Raw genomic sequence first — 24,512 nt, forward strand, 5'->3', positions numbered from 1 at the left:
ACGAAGGGCTCGTTCCCCTAGGAGTGTGTGTTTGTGTCGGGAATTGATTTCTATAATTTTGCCTGTTGACTTTTATGGGTGTAGAATTTTATCTCCCGTTTGATTGAGAAGAGGGATTTAGGACGAAGAGTTCTGTTTTGCTCTGTATAACGCTATGTAGCCTCGCATATGTTCACCGACTTTTTTCTCGGAACATACTGCTTCTACCTTCAGAGCCGTTGAGAAAGCAGAGAAAGCTGTGCGCAGAAAGACTTGTTCAGGCCTGTAAAGGGGCCCGCTTCTTGGTGGTTGTTGACTTGGCTTACCGTTGGACCCTGAGGATGGAGGAATTACGTTCACCCGAAACGTCAGTGCACATTTACCTGACTGCGCGGCGTCACATTCTCGCTGTGAGAACTTCAGATCCAATGGAGATTTGTGAGCGAAGTGCTGATGGGGGCTCAAGGGCCAGAGCGAAACGCAACGACGTCAGTGCGGACAAGCTGTGTTGCAGTGAACACCGAGTCTGCTCTCCGCTATAATGTTTGTAGTTGTAAACGAAGGATGCGTCACTCAGAGTCGAAACAAAATCTCAGATAACATTAGGTCTCATGCGAGGAACCTATTGTTGTATTTCATTGAAATTTATGCTAGAAGCGTAAACCTGAGCATTCATAAAATAGTTATTTAAGCTCGTGCAGTTCACGTGCCGCGGAATGAGATGTCTGAGTGAAGACGGGCCCGAAATACTCTCTGCACTAGTGACACGACGGATAGAAGCTACAAAATCATGGAACGGAAGACAAATTGTAAGATGTGGACCTCCTGTCTTCGGTATCTGTTGTTTCGTGCCCACGTGTCAACTTCAAAAAGACAAAGCTTCTTCTCCGAAAAACTGTGAAATTGGAATTAACTTCGCCATTGTTAGTTAAAAAGGGGTGCAAGTCACGTGAAAGCATAAAGGTGTTTTTCTAACACTTTTTTGTGTTATTCTCATTGTGAAAGGTGCTTGAGAGACGAATGTTGTTGTAGAGCTCCGATTCTGTTCAACTCTTCATCTGTGCATATTCGGCGTTATATTTTGCCGCATTTTCCGACATGCTAATGCGCCAGTTATTCACATATTTACTGAAAATATTCTGAAGTGTGTCTGTGGTCAGTTCTGGTCCCTGGAAAATTTATTCTGGACTTTCTTTAACCTTCTCTACCGGGCTTACTCATTAGCATAAAACGCTTGACGATTTTAGTGCCCAAGGCAAAGTACTGCTTTCAGATTACAGGGTCCATAGACACGAGATCCAGCGGTCCCTGCATCTGATGTCTTCAGTCAGTGCATGACGGCAAGCGCCTTCCGCACTTGATGTGCCTTCTTCCGGACGTAGTGAGATGACCACACACGAACACACAAATGGCAAAGGCCGGAGCATGGAAACTTCTCATGCTGCACACCAAGTTCCATTCTGTCATGTGGAAGTTGACTGGTTTGTCCTGAGTGCGACTAGGGTTAAAGGACTTGTGTCTTATGCATGAACACTAAATTCTGCCATGACAGATACGGAAGTCGAACAAATAATTGTCATTCTCTGATCCTACCACACACAGCTGACCGCCCCGGAGAGGCGGCAGCCTATAGAGTGAGCAGGCACAGTGCGTCGCCATAGCCACCAAATGGTCTTACTCCAGGAGGCATAGTAGTAGTAGTAGTAGTACTAGTAGTAGTTGCTATCATTATCATTAGTTTTCGCCTTACATTACGAAGCTACCAGTAGCCAGAACATAGCATCGGAAGGTTGTAAAACAGAAGAATGAAGCTGCAAAGAGATTAGAAGCAAACGGTTGAGGCTTAATCGTGGTACTATTCCAGCATTTTCATGCACTGACTGAGAAAAACCACGTGGAAGATGTCTTGGGAGAGATTCGAACCGAACAATTTCCGAATGCAAGTCTAGAGCGTTACAGCTGTATAACCCAATCGGGTTATTACTATTATAATTTATTATTATCGGCCAGAATTTTTTTTTTACTTTTATGTGACATATTGAGATTTTTTTGGCCCTTCATTGTCCACCTGATTTCTAAATTTTCGGTCGAGTCTGAAGGTTTATAGTCAGGTGAAACACGATTTATTAGAGTTGCATGAGATGCTGGGAGCAACCGGAAGTGTGTTACAGTACCAACTGTCCGGACTGAACCATTACTGCGCAGAGCTGTCGTAATATCCGGATGTAATCAACAATGATGAACCGGAAGCCAACAGATCCAAGCAACGTAGACATTAGTGGCTACTAGCTAAGAGGCTGGCCATTTTAGGGCGTAGTAAAGAGAAAATTTAATAAAACTACATGGAGAAGAGTTTAGTTTGAATTATCGACTTATTAATGCAAACAATTATCAAAGATATGCACTCAAAAGTTAAATAGGTCAATTATCAATAGAATTATTGAGATGGCCAACTTTTTTGCAGTAGGAGGCGTAAGAGAATTGTGTAACAAAACAAGAATTCCAATCACCGAGCAAGCTGATGCAGCGGTAGAGATCTAGGTCCGTATTCCGAAGGTTTTAACTTCGAATCTAGGCCCGGAAACCGATTATCTTGGCTGAGGTCTTTCACGGCTTTCCTCAGTCCCCCGGGGCAAGTATCGCCTTCGTACAACTTCTCTGACACGGCGGCCTCTTATATTCCAATTCGGTATTGATCTATCGTCCTACCATTAAATATTGAGCATTCCAGTTACTGCCAGGGTTTGGCACGCGGTAGAGTAGTTGGTTGAAGCACTAAGCTAGAAGTAGGAAGTTCGCGATTTCGAATCCTGATGAGGTGGATTTTTCAATTTACCTAATCCTTCCGGCTACACTATGACCCTGGGTTCGACTCAGGCTCTAACAAAAATGAGTATCAGGAATCTTCCTGGGGGTAAAAGGAGGCTGGAGCGTAAGGCTGACCTTACCGCCATCTGTGAGCCGACTGTCTAGAGAAAATATGGGAGCCTCGACGTCTCACAAACCTATGGGCCTTCACGCCCTGTTACAGGGTTAGCTTTACCTTTTACCTTTCAGTTACTGATAAGGTCACAAAACAACCCCAACAGAAATAAATTTAACAAACTACTTAACTACCTCCATGTTACAGATAATTTCTTAAAAATTGGGAGTTACTCAGAGCGTCAATAGGTCCCTGATTTATGGAATACAAAAAAGTCTGCCACTGGTCTCCATTCTGAGTTAATTTATTTAAGTCACACTTACACAATTCATTATCAATAATATTTCCAGTGCCATATTTGTAGGCTTCGAAAGTTATGTGTTCACTTGAAATATTCCAAACAACAATTCGAGTTCATACATGATGCATTTTTTTCACATTATCTTCCTCCTTGATGTACCGACTATGAGTGGGAGCCAACAAGGGACAAGTAAGTATTTCTAGAGCAGGTTCAAGGAAACTGCGGTATTACGCTATAACGTTACTCATGCAACCATAACAGGCAGAACGAAAGGCTTGAATCCATGACTTCGACTCTGATGAGCATGCTGCTTGGCATGTCGGAGGCTTTCCAACCTTTCGGTAAAATATGAAGTTACCAACTTCAGTGTTAATGTCTTTGGGGAGTCCCAAAGTCATTCCTCATCGCCTCTTCTTGCGACCGCCAGGCCTAAAAAGAACTTTTCTATCGATTTTTCTCCTCAACCCCCTGATGGTCACCGCTGGATAGCAGCCCGCTCTCTTGTTCGTCCTGTCCCGGCTCTGCCTTCCTCTCACCGCCCAGTTCCAGAACCATGTAAGGGCTTCTGTGATAGAGTTGAGGAGTGTGTGTAAGTCACTCCCAGGAAAGGGGGAGTGACAAGTAGTAGTCAGAGCCCTCCTCTCGTCGAAGAGGAGGCCTGATTTCGATACACGCAAAATCTTGAAAAGAACAAAAATATGGTTCTCGGTCCCAATGGGACCAGAAACCAGGATCGACTGTGCTGGCGAGACCAGCAGTAATTTAACGACCGGCCGAACACCCAGGTGAAAAGATGCATGTCTCCCAAAGTCGCAAGAAAATTATGGCCGTGAGTCCCGCGGGTTTCGGAACCAACAATGACTGTGCTGGCGAAACCAGTAGCAATTTACCGACAGGCTGAAGACCCTAACTTTGTAGACGGAAACTGCAATATTTGCAGAAAAGTTGGAAAACTTACAACGTTCCACGCAGCGTATTGTCGAAAGCCGAAGTAATATAATTAATCCGAGGACAAGAATAGTGTGTTTGTGGGCTACTGCACTTCCAAGCGCTGAAACGGAGAAGTCAGCTTAGCCACGTTGAAACGATTCTGCTCACATTTTATAAGCATTAGTAAAACCTGTTGGGAATTCAACGGGAATTCTGAACATTTATTTTATGTACATGTTTTCTTACTATTAACTTCATTTTCTTCCTTGCACATTCCTTTCCAGACCTATAAGCTATCGAGGGTCACATTTAATGCTATCTCCCAAGTCATTCGTGAACAGTCTTCTTCCTGTAGCATATTACACTTCGTATACCCACACTGAAATATTAGTGGTATTCATAGAATAGACACAATACGCTGAAGCCGAAGTCTGCTCGCTCGTTCGTGATATACTGCATAACTTACGTTCATGCAACTTGCTATGGTAAACAGAGGTTGGATAATTTTAGAACAGTTTTCTCCCCGTTACAGTGTTCTGTACACACACAGAAGTAAATCTGCTTTTCGAAGCCTTAATATTGTCGGTTCACTCATTCAGCCCTTAGTTCTGACTGCTCCCCAATTTGAGTATCGTCATGTAACAGTGAATGTTAACTTAATTATCGCTTAGTGTGAACGGGGGGCACGCGGTAGTGTAATTGTTTGAGGCACTATACTACAAGGCGGAAGGTCGCGGGTTCGATACCCGATGAGGTCAGTGGATTTTTCAATAGACCTAATCCTTCCAGCCTCACCATGGCCCTGGTGTCGATTCAGCCTCTAACAGAAATGAGTAACAGAAATCTTCCTGGAGGTAAAAGGGCGACCGGCGAGTAAGGCTGACAACTTCGCCGTAATCTTTGAGCCCATTGTCTAGAAAATGTGGGAGCCTCTACGCCTCACAACCCTATGGGCTTCCACGGCCTGTTACAGGGATAGCCTTACCTTTACCTTGCTGTGAGCGGAAGGGTTGGTTGTAGCTTTTATGTCTTTAAGGCACTACAATAATTACACTATCATTTACATTATTTGCCATCCTAACATTACCTACATTTTCTCCCCTTACAGATAATACTATTCGAAGGAAAATCTGGAATATACTGTAACGTGTACACCCGTTGCTATGCAATAGGCTAATAAACAACGATGCTATGCAAAGGATCAGTAAACCCCCTCCCGCGGGAACGAATACGCACACAACAATAGAGTTACTGTTGGAAACGGTGTTTTCTATTCGATCCGTGCAAAGTGGTTATAAGGAAGACAACTGGGGCGACCCATTTAGTTGTCAGTTGTTAGTTGAAAGTCAGCCTGTGAAGAGAAGACTAGGAGGTTGGCGTGATATGGCCGCCAGCCTGGAAGTTGTTAGTTGAGCGTTGAGTTCTGTACGGGAGGCTGTGAGCAAAGAACTTGAATGCGGGATGCTGAAAAATCTCAACTGCTAAAAGCCGTTACCAAGGAACGGCTGATGAAGACACAGCAGGCTGGAAAAGGGCTTAGTGAGTGTTGTGGTGATCTGTAAAACGTTGAGATCAGCGATAGCGCTGTAATTACTTGTAATTTCGAGTGGTGTGTACTCGTATAAGTGGTCAATAAATCCATTCACCCATCCATACCCCTCTATAGTCACACTCATACATGCGACAATACGTTAAGAAGAAAGGGAAGGAGGGAGTGAGGAAGGGCACATTTACGTGCTGAAAACGGTTCACACCTTTTCTTCAATATAAATGACAAGAAGAATCTCACCACTGAGTCATTTCCGTCCTCCTCGTGTTCTTCTTCTTCCTCGTGCCCAAACTACTGTGACTTCTCCGAATGACTTGTTGTGATGTAGAGTGACGTCAGACTCCAAACAGTCCAACTCCAATGCTAATTTTCAATCATAACATAGGTGCAAGCGCGGAAAAACTGAAACGGCTTCTCTCGGACGATAACACTTGCGTCGTTTATGCAAACACTACTTCCCCAGGAGCAGACATAGGCTATCGACAAAGAGCTTGTGTAGCTAAGCACTGAATAATTTGGTTTGCACTATGAAGCTCATTAAAATGGCGAAATATATCATGACCACGGCTTACATAAGGGACGCACTTCTGCCTCCACTATGCCGTTTTATCTTAGTCAAATGTCCTTGTAGTGCAGAGTTCCTGAAACATTTCCTTCAGCATTAATTAGTCTGCTCACTGCCCCAAATTCAGATCTATTATGAACAAAATTATTTGTACTGTCAAGACTGTCACATTTAGGACAAAAAAAAGTTCATTGACTCAAATGCCGACAAACCAGTTACAGAACCTCTCCATTACAAAGAAATGGTGAGCATTTTGGCTGACTAATGAAATGGGATATCAAAGGATAAATATTTCGAAGTACCCTACTGACCGAAAGAATGAAAAGAAACGAGTGTTGCTATGCTGAAACTGGATTTTATACTCCGTAACAGCTTCATTATAGGAAAGCTATATATATATATATATGTAAAAATTACTGTGTAGACCTGAAAATATTTGCACATATACACATCACCAGGGCTTCAGTGTCTGTTGGAGACGTATCGCAGCCACTCTGCATACAGATGTGCGCCATGTCTCCACTACAGACTATTTCCATTGTCTCATTTCAGTGGTGTAGTGTAATTACTTTTCCCTTTGTCGAAGTGCCACTCCAAAGTTGGTGTTGATGTTACCACATAAGGAGACAATTTTGCCTGAAGTGTTTATATTTACGGATTGAACTTTCAGTAGCATCACAACTAATTTTAGACATTTAACCCTTTGCTGGGTGTACTTTTACCAGTTTATTCATTTTACCTTCCATGGTACGAAAAAATTGAATCAAGATTGGTATCAATTTTACGGATTTTTACTGCATTTGCAGTAGCAAAATGACTTAGCGGAAGTCCTTACATCACTGGTCATCAGGAATCTATCCAAGAACATCAGTTGCAGTAGCTTCATTTTCCCCTCCGACAGAGGATAATTTTCTATGAAACACATGGAAAAGCAGTTGCGATGAGCTTTCTCTTGAGCGCTAGTGTTGGCTGTGTTTAACGTAGCGATATAAGAACATTCCTTCTGCGGCCACCGTTTAAGTTCAATTTCACCCATAGAGTTCTCTCCGAAAAGACAAGAAACTTTCGTACTTGAAGATGTTGCTAGAATAGTATCTTTAAGTTTCGTGGTTTGAATATGATCAGTAGCTTCCCTGCCTCTTCCCCGTGAAACCATATATTCCGCCATATTTGTTTCAGTGAGGAATTCTAACGAACTCTCATTCAGTAGGAGAAATCCGATAATACAGTGGGAAGGAGTGAAATAAACAAATCTCTGACTCCTAGCATATTATTTCTCATTTGTTTTATTGCTAGTGGGGTGGGACTAAGTCCCTTGTACTGCAGCCACTCCTGGCCTATTGTACCAGCCCCAGATGATAGGTGAGGGTGATTGTGGAGCAATTGGTGGAATGAAGACTGGCAGGGGAAACCGAAGTACTCGGAGGAAACCTGCCCCAGCGACACTTTGTCCACCACAAATCCCACTTGACCGCCGCGGTGGGAAGCCAGCGACTAACCGCTTGAGCTATGGCGCGGCCTTATTACCCACTTACACAAGTGAAATAAACAAAATGAGCCCGTAAAACGTGGTCACATTTCACGATAAAGAGATTATCACTACGTGCAATATCAATATAATTCCTGTCGGGTGCATTGAATTTTGCTCACACACGTGGACACATTAGCAGGAGAGGATGGCGGTAACACAGCTCAGGTGCTATAATGCGGATTTTTCTGAGTATTTCGCTTTTCTTCCCTGTCCTTCATTTCAATAAATCCCGTATGGATCTGTCACAGACAGCGCCTCCGATAGGCTCGACCAGCCAGCACAGCCTCTGTACTTGAGGCTGTGACCCATCACGGGTAGGCTCGTGAGGAAATGTACGTGACCAGTCTCCAGATCTGGCCGGAGACCTTGACCTTGACTTCCAGTTGCTGGAGCATTGTAATCACAGGTTTCGCCTGCTTCTCGCTCGCCTGGTTCCTGGGTAACAGCTTACTGCAAGAGCGGCTCATGTTCACATCATTATCGTTGCCGTGCTAAACAGGAGTGTTTGCATGCAACATGCTAACTATTAATGTACACACGCACGGACAGCTCCAAGCTGCTATATTGCAAAATGGAGGAGATTGCAGGAATGTCGCGTGAAGGGGAACCTTCTGTTTCCTGAGCGCACCTGTAATAATAGGGCTTTAACAGGCCAAGTAGTTCACAAGAATTCCAGTCATCCTTTAGGTTTTCGTGGTTCTCCTCAGTACTGCTAAGCAAATGCCGGGATAATACCTTAACTTAAGCCATGACTAGCCCCTCTCAAATTCTCCAATTTATTGTTCACTAATCATCCAACCATTCGATGCCGTCTAGTCTGGGATACCGTAGTCATCGCTAAGTAAACCAGGAACGTGACTAAGGAGTGCGCGTTCCAAAGCCCGGACTTCAAAGACGAATTAGTTGAACAATACCTGCACTCCGACCGCCACTGTGGTCTAGGGATCACATTGCTGGCTACAGATCCAGAGGTCCAGATTTTCTGAGAAGTAGTGGGTCTGGAACGGGGTCCACTCAGCCTCGTGAGGATAACTGAGGAGCTACTTGAATTGAAAAATAGCGGCTCCGGTCAAGAAAACCGAAATTAACGGCCGTGGGGATTCCTTGCGCTGACCACGCGACACCCTCTATCCGCTAAAGTTGGCACTAACTTCGCCGACAAGCGGCGGTCGCTCGGTCGGTATAGTTCGCTTGGGGACTAAAACCACGGAGTTTCTTTTTTTTATACCCGCACTCCAGCCAGGAGTACACCTTTCTGCCTTCGTACGTAATCACTAGGAATCATATTTTCCATCCCTGCCGAAGGCGATTCTAAAATTTCCCAAACGCTGCTGCCGTTCAGCCTGTTTACCGACTGAACCAGCAATTCTCCGATACAAGCTACAGATATGTGTGCGAAAGACGAATTTTAGCACATTACCTGGTGTGTGGTTGTTTTCCTGTTTCAGTGACGCACAGAGCTTCTTTGTTCCAAGTAATGATTTCGTCAAGAAGAATGGAGTCCTTCCTAGAAGACCAATGTGTCGTAGTCCGCGGGGGACTTACCAGCATAGTGCATATCGGGAAACAGGTGTGATCGGAGCTTTTAGCAGCCACTTCACAAGAATTCGCACAACCAGTTTGCTCCGGTTCAAACACAATCTGCTGCGTTCTTTGATCGGAATGAGACTTTCTCCATTCCAACCAAAATAAAAGCGAACAAATCACAAGTAACCAACCAATTTACGTTATTACAGCGTTCTCCGTCTCTCTGGAAAAGGAGAAACTTATTTTCTTGTCATGTGTGTGACTGGCAGTTTGCGGGGGGTTTCAGCAGACAGACTGACTACTCGCCTTGAAATCGTCCTCTAACTTGCAAATGTGTAAATTGAAATTCCAAATACTAAAAGATATTTCATGAATGAAATTTCCTTCAGGTGTAGGGCTTGGCGTTAATTCCTCTCAGTCAGGGCTGCACAAAACTTTCATATTCACGGCCGACGTATAGGAATCCTGGAATAGCAGTTTTCTACCGCGCCGGCCTATAATATTAAAATTGAAAGTCATGCGAGTATACATGTTGTTACTTTCATCTTAGTTGCCATAATTTTGTTCATGAAACATAGATTAGTCTCTCTATCCCCTTTTCGCTTAGTGGGAGGTGGAGTCCAACTGGGTCCACTCGGCACGGCGGCCACTGATTGGCCTATTGTAGCCTGTCCCGGGTGATTATGATTATGGAGAAATTGGTGGAATGAAGATTGGCAGGGGAAACCGAAGTACTCGGAGAAAACCCGCCCCAGCGCCACTTTGTCCACCATAAATCCCACTTGACCAGACTCGGGATCTAACCCTGGCCGCCGCGGTGGGAAGCCAGTGACTAACCGCTTGAGCTATGGCGGCCTAACTCTCTGTTCTCTTTCCATTAGGAAAGTAGATGGTACGACTCCTTCGTCAAGGATTGTCTCAAAGGGCGCTGTCTAACTATGCAGTCCAATTTAGCAATTATTTTATTGTCAATGTCAATCGCGATACGTTCCTCCGAAACGTCGGTTAACACCACTTATACACGGTGCCAAATCCCAGAAGACTGCTTTCTTCGTAATCTATATTAATTTGACTCAATAGCATTACCCCATTTCAATATTTCCAATACCTGAAATACTCGCAACTGTGGGCTGTGGAGGAGATCTGCACACACGGGCTCGTGTGGAACTCCGTAAACTTATATCTTGTTGCCACATTAGTTCTTGTCTTAGGGGCTTAAATCTTGTTACACTTATACTGCAGCGTGTTGCCTAATGCACAATTTCTTTCTGAGATGTACTCCATGTTGTTTGGGCAAAATTCTTATCTCATATACATGTAGTTGGACACATTCTTTCTAAGATAGGTGCCGTTTGATCCAAATGTTCTCTAAGATACGAGGGTAAGTCAATAAGTAAGTTACAAATGAATATAGAACTTAAACAAATAAGAGTATTAATTTAAAAAAAGCTTTTATTGCTCAACATAATCTCCCTGTACACTGAGGCACTTGTCCCATCATTTGACAATACCCTGAAAACCAGCTAAAAAAATTCTTTGGGCTGCTGTCGGAACCAGGCGGTGACTTCCCTTTCTACAGCTTCATCGTCGGGAAAATATTCAACCGAAAGATGATGTTTAAGAGGGCTGAACAAATAGAAGTCGCTTGCAGCAAGGTCGGGGCTATACGGAGGATGCTCGATGATTTCCCACTTGACATTTCGCAGGGTCTCATTTGTCTTGTTGGCAGTATGGGGACGCGCGTTGTCATGCAAGAACAACACGCCTTTGGTGAGGAGTCCTGGTCGCTTCCGTTGAATGGCCTTGCGAAGTTACCTGACGATGTTACAGTAGGAGTCGGCCCTCTTAAACATCATCTTTCGGCTGATCATTTTCCCGAAGATGAAGCTGTAGAAAGGGAAGTCACCTTCTGGTTCCGACAGCCGCCCAAAGAATTTTATGCTGAGGGTTTTCAGGGGCTTGTGAAACAATGGGACAAGTGCCTCAATGTACAGGGAGATTATGTTGAGAAATAATTTGATTTTTGCAGCACAAATGAAAATCTCACCACCTGCTTGTCCCTCGTATGTACTGAAATTTCTAAATAAATTTTCTGCTGTTTCTCTGTATTTCATACTGACATGAGGCTGTACAAGGAAGGAAGCACTCCAGACCCTGCAGACCGCACACGAGGGAAGTACCGTGGGTTCATAACCATTTCGCTGATTCTTCTAAGGAAGGCGAATGAGGAAACTATGAGTTCTGTATTGGGAAACCGTCTGGAGTTGTGGAGAGTAAGAAGCTATATTCTTAGCCATGGCTAAGAGAATGCCGCAACGGTTCTTTTGAGAAAGCTTATTGTGGCTATCTCGCCATCTTTACAAGTTGACTGTTGCACCTTCTTGAGCATAATTCTTCGCACCGATCACCAACTGAATAGAGCATTCACGTATTTTCAACTAAATGAGCTGTAAGGAAGAAGGCACTTCTTCAGAAACTAATATTCAACCAGATATCAAGAAACGTCTTCACCCGTTAAAGAGCTCGATGCCTGTTTACCATTTTGACGAGAGCCCGCCAGTGGTCTGTATGCTGACGTATTTATTTAAATTTCATGATATCGTTACCGTCTCATCTCCGGCCGCGTCGTCGCTTCATGCGTTACATATAAAACATATAAAGGAATTCTGATATCTGTCATGCCTGCTACATGTCCTTCCAACCTCACAGTCCTCGGTCTGATCATTCTAATAATAATCTTATCACAAGTTCAGATTACGGGCCAGATGTTGAGGCTGCCTCCTATTCAGGAGGTCGCAGGTTCAAATCTCGGACCGGAGATCGAATATCATAACAGAGATTTGTCTTTGTCTTCCTAAAACCCTCCAGGCAAATGCTGGGATAATTCCTCAGCTGACCCCATTACCCCTTCCCTCTGCATCCTTCCCAATTCCACGTTCATTAGAAATCATTTTACGCTTTATAGGCCATATACGCTCGTCAGCACCTTGTTCTCAATCACCCTTTGCCTATGTTCCTTCCTCAATGTGGGAGACCAAAGTTCAAACCCGTACAATAGATATGGTAAAACTTATTACGCGATAGAACGCTACAAAATCGCTCTTTATGCACCAAGTTCACTCATCATCACCAACAGGAAGTCCCTGACTCGAATCCAGGCGTGGTTATTGGCTATCCAGACTAAGATTCTCATAATTATCGGCAATGTGTTCAGGTTACCTTCAGAATTGCATTGACACTAATTTATCCACGATCGCAGGCACCTAAAATAAGAACGGTTCTTGATTTATGTAGAAGTCGAAATAGCTCAATCGGTATAGTGGCAGCGGGCCGGAAGGCCGAGGAACTGTGGTCCAGTTTTTGACAGAAGTAGACATTTTCTCTTCTCCATAGCATACAGACCGGTTCTGGGGCTCATCCAGCCTCTTATCCAATAGAAAACGGGGATAATTTCCTCGGCAAAAAAGCGACCGAGCCGTGAAGCTGATCATACAGTACCGAAAGTGTGGAACAATAGTTCAACTAGCCTATGGCATGGCACTTAATTAGTTAAGCACAGGGAGAAATTTATCTTGGTTTACATAACGTCACTTCTTCAAATGAATTGACACTCGGCGGGTAAAGTGCAAGTCATGTAGTGCAAAGAATCAGTTAGAGATTAAGGTTCCTATCCAACATTTCCGTGGAGAGACTGGGGAGAAGCACGAAAAGTGCAGTCATTGGCTCGCGACTCTACCCTGGTTCTTCCAAAACACCAGGCAGGAGGCTGACCACTCGACCATGTCGGTATGTGAAAGTACCCCGTTCGAGTGGCTCTAGAGAAGCAGTGGCGGCCCTCCCCCGCGGAGAGCCGCGCTCCCATTTCAACACGTACAGAAGCAATTGCCAAACCCGTGCCGAAAGAACTGTGCATTGTTTGGGAGACGAAAGCTAAAATAAATGTCACTCTTACACTCAAATTAATTGCAACACCGGGTTAAAGCTAGACTTCGACTGGCATTAACACCAACATTCCACGGGCCCTACGATTGTAAATACTAAGACTACAGCGTCTCATAAGCCCGGATATTATCTAGAACCTGTTTTAAGACCGTAGATTATTTCGGAATTTTTTTCTAGACAGAGATTAGAGTTTGTGACGTCATGATACCAGCTCATGTGCTTGTGTATACGTGTTTCCCTATCCTCCTTCAATTTTGTATATCACTGTGGTCTTTTATAACACTGGTATGAAGGTCATACCAATGAACATAATGCTATCATCTCACATGCTTATTCTTACGGGTTATTTAATGACGCTGTCAGTAGCTAGAATACTGAATCGAATAGAAGGCAGATAGATCAAAGATAAAATACAAATCAATTGGAAGGAAGCGGCTGTGACCTATTTCATATTCTATCCACGGAATTTGCCTGAAAAGGCTGAGGAAAACCACAAAAAAGAATAGCTCACGTTTTTAATTGTGTCCTGCGCACAGCATAGGCTGTGAGAACATTTCACTAGCGGCAATTTATGTAATTTGTGGGAATAATGATCCACAGAAAAATATATACGGATTTTCTTGAAGATTAAATATACTACCTTCTTTAATGCAATGTTGTGTAATTACCACGTTTTGGAAGAACGTACTGTCTCCATCTTCAAGGCTTCAGCATAGCTCTGATTCCTGTTTTCTTCTTTGAAGTTGGGGACAGTGTGTTCTTCCAAAACGCACGTGAAATTCTACCAGACTTCACGGCGTGACTTTTTACATAAAAGTATTCTTTGAGATAAGGTTTCTATTATTCCCTATGCAGCATTAAGACGAGAGAGCTGGCCTCTCTGTTGGTTACTTATATTGGCTCACATCTAGATTCTGAAGGTAGAAGCAGTACATTCCACCGAAATGTCGGTGAATTTCTACCGAACAACATGGTGTCACACTCTAGAAGATAATATTCTTTATATCCATCAATGTGAGAACCTCTTAGATCTACCGTGTAACTTTGCTCTATGTGGAACGGAAAGTAAGGTGACATATTGAAACTCTCTTTTGTTTTTAACCTTCTTAGCGATGAATGATGAACAAATGCACACAGGAAGACCGAGCTTACTGTGACGGCATCACGTGTTCTACGAAGTTGAATTGTGAGGTGTGAGACACGAAAAGGATGCAGCTACCCGAGGTCAGCGTGGTTCAGTTTGCGTAACAGGAAATCAAACCAACTTACCAAATACGTCACATAAATATCCCTTAAATAAAGTACACAGGACAACGAAGAAATGATGTGAATGGAAATAGCAGTTCACTCAACGTATAACAGTTCCGAGGCCGCACAATGAAAAGAAATTTGAACGCCAGGAAATATATCTGTCCAGCCGCTGGTGGAGCCAGTAACAGGACGACAGGCGCAAGGGGCCACGCAAAGAAATGCGGAAACAGGTGTTAAAGGGTAAACAGAGGGGAGGAAACAACAGAAATGAGGGTGTAGTACAGACATTATAACCTCCCCTTCCCTTTCTGTACCAGTTGGAGCATGGTAGCGAACAGGATGGGAAGACAAGGTGACGAAACGTCGAGCACACCAAAGGGGTGCGTGGCACACAGATTTCCTCCAGCAAGAGGGTACTAAGCCAAACTCGGCGGCAGCCGGCCGAAGATCCCGAGGCACCCTCACTGTCTGGTATACTACACCGGATATGGTGACCAGGCTGACAGGAGCATCGGGCATGACAAATAGGGAGAGGAAACCCTCACTCTTACATGGGTCCAGCGACGTAATAGTGTAGACTGATGTGAGGTCCGCCCATGTTGTTTCCATAAGCAACTGGGTACTTGGTTACCACATTCACTGTCTGGTCCTCAGTAAAGGGAAACCTCCAACCAAGCAAGAACGATCCTGCCTGTGACAGACAACCAGGGCAGCTCCGAGGTTTCTACTCGGTCTCTCAGCATGAGGATAATATGGTCCAGTTGTCACATAACGAATGTCTGCAGTAAAGCACATAAGGCCAAAATTACTGGGATAAAACTGAGTCACATTATCAGAAACCAAAATGATCATGTTCGACGCTCGGGTACTAGATGCTGCTGACGTTTCCGAATTTTGTAAACTCTTAAGTCAGGCCTCATCATGCGATTATCGCCCCGTACCACTCGGTGCGAGGCTATGTAGACCCCCAGAGACGGTCGTTACGGCTGAAAAAGTGATCAAAATATGCCTCCGCAGGGAAACGAATCCCAGTACTTCATCTGAAAGTTTCATGATTTAGCTATTCTCATCATTTCGCTGAATGAAAATACACAACGACATGGTCAGTCCGCGGATTGTATTCAAGATCTGCCGATATCCGACAAGCCGGTGTGTCTAGGCATGTGAGGAGTTGAACGCGTGGCTGCAGAGCTTTACTAAAATGGCGACGGGACACAATGCCTTAAACAAAATGAAATACATCCTCAGCAACTCTGGTACTGTTTATTGCCTTCACTGTTAAACTAAAACCAGCGCTATTCGACAGAAGGTGGTGGTCTAGTATTAACGCAATAAAAGAGCATTCTGGAGGACCTCGTTTCGAATCTCGATTGGAACACCGGCTATCTTGACTGAAGTTGTCATGGCTTTCTCCAGCCCCTCCAGGCAAATGCCGGAATGTTATCTCTATTAGGCCATGATCGCCTTCCTCCAGGTCCTCTCCAATTCAGCGTTCATCAATCGTCCTACACTTCGACGCCGTACATTCCAACAACTGACCGCGTCGCGAAGGAAGCATTATCCTGTTCATGTAACACACACACACACTGAGATAGAGATATTATTTATGATGAGCATTATCTTCTGGGACAGAACGAGGTGCGGTGGGTGAAAGTCAGCCGACGTTTAGGAGAAAACATAGCCTTCATTTTCAGGGTCCAAGAGTAAGGTAAACAATAAAGCAGCCTGAGACAGACAACAAGCAGGCTGTGCTTTGATAACGGAGGCTATATGTTTCTCCGAAACGTTGGTTGACTTCCAGTGGACTACATGGCTCATAGATGTACCAGAATGTTCTAGGGCATTTACATGGCTGATCGCCCGAGAAGATTTTAGTACAGGTGACTTACAGCTATGTGTATCGCAAGTCAATGTTCTGTCTTTCTTATGTTCTTCTGACTTAGCGTCATATCAGGCTGCAGTAACACGTGACGCCTGGCCTTTCGCCCTAGCTGCTCAGAACAAGGACAACTCACTTTACAAAGACCTCAGACTTTCGGCCGCCCAGAAGACTGGGCTATATAGAGAATTCTCTTACAGACTTGTCTCTCGGGAAAGTCCCTATGCGCGCGAGTGTGCCTAGCTACAAGAGGTTATAGCCTTCACATAAGCGAACATAACGACCTACATATTGTCACGTATTTAGTGATTAGATATGGGTTTGGATTGGTAGTTCGATATATTGAACTCTTACGAAACGGAACTACAAGTATTACACCGCTGTCGCTAATTCACGCTTTCGACATCTCACTAGAGCACAAACCAAATCTTACCAATCTACTGTGTCATCACCAGCCGTTTCCCCGTGACAGATCCCAAAAATATCCGCTATTGCTGACGTCCTTGACGGCTGGAGACGGCCTGGCACCGAACCCATGGCTCCAAATATCTTCATATTCTTGACTGATTGCCACGACTCACAATTAACTGGCTATCCCCGCGTCTGACACTGGCTACCTCACTGCTAAATTGCTGCTAGTCCTCGCCAGCAAAGTGATTCTTGGTTCCGAACCCCACGGGACCCATGACCTTACTTTACTCTCTGGCGGCTCTTGTTAAACTATTCAGGCTTTCAGCCTTCATGCCACGATATTCATAATCCTGCCTGTGCTACAGGCAAATCTGTAAGGAAATTTTGTGCAAGGCTGTTAGTCCCAAGTTTAGAGACAAAACATTAACATTCTTGAGTGCTTCTATCGAACAATTAACAGCTAATGTGGTCTGATAGATCTATAGGTATGGTGCTGTTATGTCTCCTTGCTGTGCCGCCTCACAGCTCACCGCCTCGCTTTCCGCAATATTCTAACAGTCCCTTCATCTCGCACAGACAAGGGTAAGGACGTTTGCGGGTTACTCTACAACATTGGCACTGCCTAGACTGTGTGGTTTCGCATGGTGGAATGACTGCTGAGTAATGAATTGGGAAAATAGAAGTGGTCTTCCGGGATTTTTCTGCAGGGACTGAGTAAATCCACAAAAATCGTCAGTCAATATAGACGGTGTCCCGACCGATGTTTGAACCGAGAACCTCTCGGGCACCAATCTAGATCGTAGCCGCTGTACCGTCCTGCTTGGTATCACCGTTATAAGAGCAGGAGAGTAGAATAGAAAGTTCCTAACGGCCGTATTTAGCCTATGTTACATTCCGTACACCAAATGACGTACGCTTACAAAATAAGAGATTAGAAGCCGTTTATTTCTCACTTCATACACATTGATTCATAACCTCTCAGGCATGGCGTCCCCATTTTGGTTTTCAACAAATATTCACCCCCTCTTATTCTTTTCGTGGTAATAAATGTAACCCTTTACATCCGCGTTTATGTTGCTGCTAATATTATGGAGTATAGATTGTTTTACCCATGTGTCTCGGGAAGACAGGAAAATAAGTATAAAATATTACGATCTTATTTATCTGAAGAAAGCAGTCTTCTAGGATTTGGCACCGTGTATATGTGGTGTTAACCGACGTTTCGGAGGAACGTATCGCCTCCATCTTCAGGGTAGAAGGAAAAATATAAGAAATCCGCAGGCGAAGAGACCGTGAGAACCGGTAAAAGCAGACTGCTTCCTTCATAGTCACCGCCGTGAAAACCTCAAATTTACATCTTATTTATATGTTTTTCAGCCATATCCTTTGTATATATTCCTCAAAGGATAGAATTCACAAGACGATATCTGTTGCTACAGTGTTATTAGGGTCGACTCTCCACGTCACACCGCGTGACTCAGAAATACAAAGACGTTTACTTCTATGCCCTATTCATGTGACTGTCCTAGTTTCCATACGAGAAAGAAGTAGATTTGCAGGGAGATGCATCGCACCCCTGACACCGTGACAGTATACTAAATCCGAAAATAAAACAATTTCACCCTGACCAGTGCTGCAGTAAAAAAACGCGGATAATGTAACACTGTTAGGCAAAATTTCATATCTGGAAAGAGGGAAATTAATTATTGCATGGGAGAACCAGCGCCCGGTGCCAAAACTGTGAGTAAAAATCACAAATTTAAATTAAAATTCGGCACGGTGGTTTTCGTTTGACGATGGATAATGCCGACAGAAGCTGTACTCTAACCGGTCAGTTTTTTGTAATATACGGACTAACGACGTGGCGGATGCTTGTGGACAGATGAGCCAGTCGGAGTAAAATCACGTATTTAAACATCGACTTTCTTCTTCAAGATTTCACCTCACTCCTTGTAGAAAGCCCTCACGCCTCTCCAAGGGGATCGAACGCCTTTGTGTGGAGGCAAAATCCTAGACTCGTACTGGTAAGGTTTCCAATTCGATTCTCTGCAGGGACACTGCAAATCTTGATTGAGGTTTTACGTGGCTTTCTTCGGTCCCCAGATAAATTCCATAATGGGACCTTCATTAAGCCACCAACGCTTCCTTCCAGATCCTTTCCAATTCATCAGTCATCCTACCAACCGACGCCACGTACTCTCGATACTAAAATCGTCGTTAATCAACCAATTATCCAGGTAGACACGCCTCTCAGGTTGGGAACCACTGGTTCACCGTAACAGATTTCAGAGGACTGGACATCTCAGATATGCTTGCTCCTTCAGGGTTCTTGAGTCAGGACGATAGGTTGGACGCAACGGCGCATTTGATGGAAATCACAGCGACCGGTTCGGTACTTAAACATCATATACTCCGCTGCGTTAAATTCTCGGCAGTACATACAAGGAGAGGGGAGATATGTATCCTGGTAAACACGTGAGCAGTCCTACAATTACTTCTTTTATGGCATCTGCAATATATCAACAAATGCGTGTAAACCGTGCAAACTCCATTCTGTTCTGTAACTTTCAGATTACACACCCTTCAGTGAAGTGATATTGAAAGGTATGACAGAAAGAGTTCATTTCGACACTGCCTACTAAGACGGGCTTCAGTCAGATTTCGGTTTTGACTTATTCCAACAGAACACACACATTTTCAGTCTACTTCCCTTCCTTTAATAAAATAGTAGGGGTATGAGATCACCAGGCTGTCTAACTGTGTGTCCGTGTGCCTGACTGAGTTTCTGTGTGCCCCCCTATTTCAGCTTTTGAACCACTTGGTTGATTTCATTGACATTTTCATGAGCCTTATGTAATTACATTTCTCTCCAACGTTGTAGTTTTTAATTTCTCACACCTCACAGTGACATTGTGTAGGCCTGCATGAGGACTTGAGAGGTGGGAGCCGTACTAACGTCTCTTAATCTATGGTCCGGGAGTCATGCATGGCAATGGATATCTGAAACATTCGCGCCTTTTTCTCAAATAGCTTTGTGATAGAAAGTGGGCCAGTAAATGGTACCCACATGAGAACGACGTATTTAGTTGCTTGTTGACAGCAATAACTAACAAACCGTGAAAAATGGTACGAAGATAGATATTATGCATATCTACACCAAGAGCATCAAGAATAATTAATACGTCAACTTCTATAAATAAGGCAAAAATGCAAACGTTTGAGGTTATGTCCGACAAGTTTTACATGATGGAAAACTGCATGGGCTATATGCAACAAATTATTCCGAAACAGGTAATAATAATAACAATAATAATAATAATAATAATAATAATCTGTAATATATTTACAAATAATAAAAGACTGACTCGATCAGAACTTGGTCTTATGATTATCTACGCAAGAGTCTAAGAATCTAGCCCGTGAGCTAAACTGAATATAAAACTGAGGCATAAATTTGAATTATCTGAATAGACATTAACAGAACAAAACTACAATCGAGTGCTGTATGAAAGATGGCTTTATGGATCTCCCCCCAGGAATTCACTGTTCTTTGTGTATCAGCAGTAAGCCCCAACTGCAGTTGTACAAGCAGTCACATGCAGGGTACTTCAACTTTGAGCCGTGAGATGTAACATCACACGAGTGTCAAGTTCCCTGGCCAACTTATGTTCTTCGTACCTAGCACCAAACTAACTAACTGCAAGGAGCTGAGTCCTTCTTTAGAAGCCTCCAGTTGTGCAGCTACTGAAGAACTTCCAGACATTTTATGACACCCGAAGGTTCATTTTCGTGTTCACAAGAACCTGCCACTGGTCCCTATCCTGAAGTAGACGAATCTAGTCCATACCACCCATCCTATTTCCCAAACATTCACTTTAATATTATTCTCCTAACTACGTCTAGGTTCTCCTTGAGGTCTCTTTCCTTCTGGCTTTTCCACCAAAACCCTTTGCGCATTCCTCTCCAAATGCCTGATATATATTTTGCTCATTTTATCCTCCTTGATTTGATCACTGTAATTATAATTGGCGAAGAATATAGGTTACGAAGCTCCTTATTATTCAGTCTTCTCCAGCCTCCTGTCACTGCATCACTTCATGTGATGCCGTGTAGTTCTTTTAGAAGTTTACTGATGTTTTGGAGAAAATGGCCGCATCCACCTTCAGGATTGAAAAGTACGCCAATAAAATATGAAACAACTAGCAAGCAGCAAGTTTAGTTGTCTCATGGCTCAAGTGGCTAGTCGCCGGCTTCTCACTGCAGAGTACTGGATCCAGTCTCATGGAAATCGATGTAGGATTTGTGGTGAACAGAGTGGCACTGGGGTAGGATTTTAACTAAGTACTCAGGCTTCAACTTCCAAACATGATTCCATCAAATGCTCAATTCTTCTATCCATCAACCAGGGATGGCACAGTGGACCCATTTATGGCCAGAGTATCCATGGATTCAGTCTAACCACGCAACAAGAATAAGCAGAAATCTTACTTGTTGCTGTTTGCCTGGTTTACTCTTCGGCTCTGAAGATGGACGCAGTACGTTCCTCTGCAATGTCAGAAAACTTGTACCAGACTGCATAGCACCATGTCCCAGACAGGAGAAATCTCAGCAGTGAAAGTCTCGGCATATGAGATCCGATTGCGCAGTTAATGTCCAGCTTCAAATGGGCACTGCAATGTATGGATCGCCAAATGGGACCAACTCGAAGGGCGGGCGAACCCCGAACAATTCGAGGACACGCTTCTCAGTTCGGCGTAAGAAGGCCCGACGGAGGTAATGAGACCTGAATGTTTAACAGTGCTAACACTAAGCCTGCCACAAGAAGCGATCCTGAGCCAGTTCCATCCAACAAAATTGAAGGTCGAGTGTACAGCGTTCTTGTTTCGTCTTCAGGCGCTATCAGGTTCCAGTCTCGGACTAAAGAGCAGCTATACTGAATGAGGTATTTCGTCGTTTACCCCAGTCTTTCCAGGGATGTTCTAGGACGGTACCTAAATTAAGGTCACAGCAGCTCTATGTCGCACCATTTCCAATTCAATTATCACTCCGTCACTCGACGGTACGCAAGCTTAGTTACTGCCAGCGGCTTTAGATGTCATAAACGGACACACAAATAAACGTAGATTCATCCTGACAACTTATTTATCTGAAATCCATCTTATCATCATCTATTCTCCTGCTTGGAATTCCAAACTACGGCTTTACAAAAACATCCCACTCAATTATTAGCTAAAAGTATAGGCAACTGCACCCTGTCCCAATTGATTACAATAGCAAAATTATTTTACTTGTGCGGATCACCAAGCCTCTCATTACAATACTCTCTTTCACATCCATGCATGTCCTCACCATTTTGTTTGCAAACTCTTGCACAGTTTGTGTTCTTCCCTCATAGTAACACAAGCAGCTTCACAGCCGTAAACTACAGCGGACAATTTGTTTTTCCTCTATCTTGACATTAAAAAGTAAAGTAAAAGTAAAGGTATCCCTGTAACAGGCCATAAAGGCCCATAGGGTTGTGAGATGTTGAGGGTCCCACATTCTTTAGACAATCGGCTCATAGATGGCGGTAAAGTTGTCAACCTTACGCTCCGGTCGCCCTTTACCCCCAGGAAGATTCATGGTACTCATTTCTGTTAGAGGCTGAGTCGACCCCAGGACCATAATGCGGCTGGAAAGATTAGGTAAATTGAAAAAAATCCAATGACCTCATCGGGATTCGATCCCGCGACCTTCCGGCTTGTAGCATAGTGCCTCAACTTTACTTTTACTATCTTGACATTAAAAATCTTCAAATTGAGGGTGTGTGAGGGTGTTTGAGTATGCCAAGGACCCTGAGAGCTATACCAGCGGTAGCGTAGCTACTGGCAGGGCCTCCCTTGCTGGACAGGTCAAAGGGTAGGCATCAGACGAAGAGAGACACCGAAAACTGATGCCGGAAGCAGCGTCATCAGCGGCGACTTGAAGCACAGAGAAAATGATGCTCGAGATGGTTCAAGTTCGTATAGCAACAGGCGTGACCAGAGTGGTTTGAACGGCTGTTGTACTGCGATGTGGAAAGCAAATGGAAAAACTACCACATTATCACTATTCCTGGATAGTCTCTTTCCAAAAACAGAAGATCGCATTAAGTGGAAAAACTGTTTTGGAAGAGGCTGTGGACCTGTCATCTGACAGATTACTGAATGAATGAATCTCACCATAGTAGCGGTGATAGCTCAGTCAGTATAGTGACTATGTTACGGGCTGGGTTAACGACTGATTAGATTTCCGCACACAGGGATAGGTTCCCGCAAGGGAAATGAAAATTTTCTCCGCGGCTACCAAAGCGACAGTGGAGTCCCCCCCCCCGGCCATTGAGAACTGATGACGCCTCCACAGTAGCCGAAGCATGAAGCTGACCACTCTATTCCGTGTAGTGCCCCTCCAGGTGCTTAAATAGGCACAGGTTATGTGATCATTAATCTCACATTTATCACTGTTGATGATCAGCTGTGATACGTCATGAATAATAGCAAGGGGCGCCTAGAAACAATTCATGATGGCTTCCAAGGGCCAAACCATGGACAGGATATTTTTCTGAGTTATTTTTCTCGGAGTTCGGTGTGTGCGTCGGCCCTCTGCTGATCTTCGCCGCACTCGGGCGGGCTAACATAGCGGTAACGCTCTAAATTTATGTTCATGAGGTGCTCGGTTCGAATCTCGGCCAAGACACTGTCTATTCTTACCGAAATATTTCATGGTTAGCTTCATCAAACAAATATTTGGAAAGTACCTCGATTAGGCCACGATCGCTTCCTTCCAAATCCTTGCCCGTGCATCGTTTTCCTGTCGCCATGCCATTAAATGCCATACAGTCTACCTACTGAAAGCGTGATAAGACAACACTCTAGAAATATTGACTGTGGATGACGCAATAATGCGATGTACAAGAAAATAACAGAAATAGAGACAGATGGTATACCACAACCAAATGTCTGTCCGTGTGTTTAACGAATTAAGCACTACGCCATGAAGGCGTACTGGGGAGTGGATGTATGGGTTCACATTTTCTTTACTTCGGCACTAGTTGGAGGTGAGTGGTCAGCTTCACACCTCGGACGCTTTACCCCCGGGGATAGGAGTTTGAGTGAACCCTAGAGTCGGTCTGGACGACGTGGAGATGAGAAAATTCTTGACCCTGCCGGGACTTGAACTCCGACCTCTCGGTCATTCAGCCCGTAGGCAGTCGCCATACCGACTACGCTATCCCGGCTCCCCTTTTGTAATTGGTGGGAGGGTTACAACGTATATATACATACATATATATCATCATCATCATCATCAGTAATCTGTCAAGACGACAGGTCCACAGTCTCTTCCAAAACAATTCCTCCACTTTATGCGATCTAGAGCTTTCTCCTTCAAATGACAGTATATATATACTGTCTCATATATACATACATGAGACAGTGAAAAGTTAATATAGCGGTTAGATGGAAGCTCTGGATCTACTCAAATTCGGATTCTTGCAGCAGCAAATTTCCAAGCATTAACATGTTGCGTGAAGGTAAGTTATATAGTACGTGTAGGTCACGAACGAGGGAGCGGGCATTTGTTCCACTGTATCATGTCTTTTCTGTGGGTACTGACGACATTTCGTGAAGTTTATGATTGACTGTTTGTTCGTGTTATTCGTAGGAAATGGCAGCGCCTAGTCAGTCCTTGGAACGTGGATTCTCACG

At 44.0% G+C, this 24,512-nt stretch overlaps 1 protein-coding gene across 1 annotated transcript in view; it reads right to left on the reverse strand.

The window, feature by feature from the left end:
- LOC111865912 (facilitated trehalose transporter Tret1) overlaps window positions 1–9,386 on the reverse strand; it is a 56,748-nt gene extending 47,362 nt beyond the window's left edge. Inside the window, exon 1 of the mRNA XM_033752032.1 lies at window positions 9,199–9,386. The gene's annotated coding sequence lies outside the window, so the exon portion shown is untranslated. The remainder of the gene's footprint in view (window positions 1–9,198) is intronic.
- Between the last annotated feature and the right edge of the window lie 15,126 nt (window positions 9,387–24,512).

The sequence above is a fragment of the Cryptotermes secundus genome, unplaced genomic scaffold, assembly GCF_002891405.2.
Source record: "Cryptotermes secundus unplaced genomic scaffold, Csec_1.0 scaffold1826, whole genome shotgun sequence".
Taxonomy (NCBI): Eukaryota; Metazoa; Arthropoda; class Insecta; order Blattodea; family Kalotermitidae; genus Cryptotermes; species Cryptotermes secundus.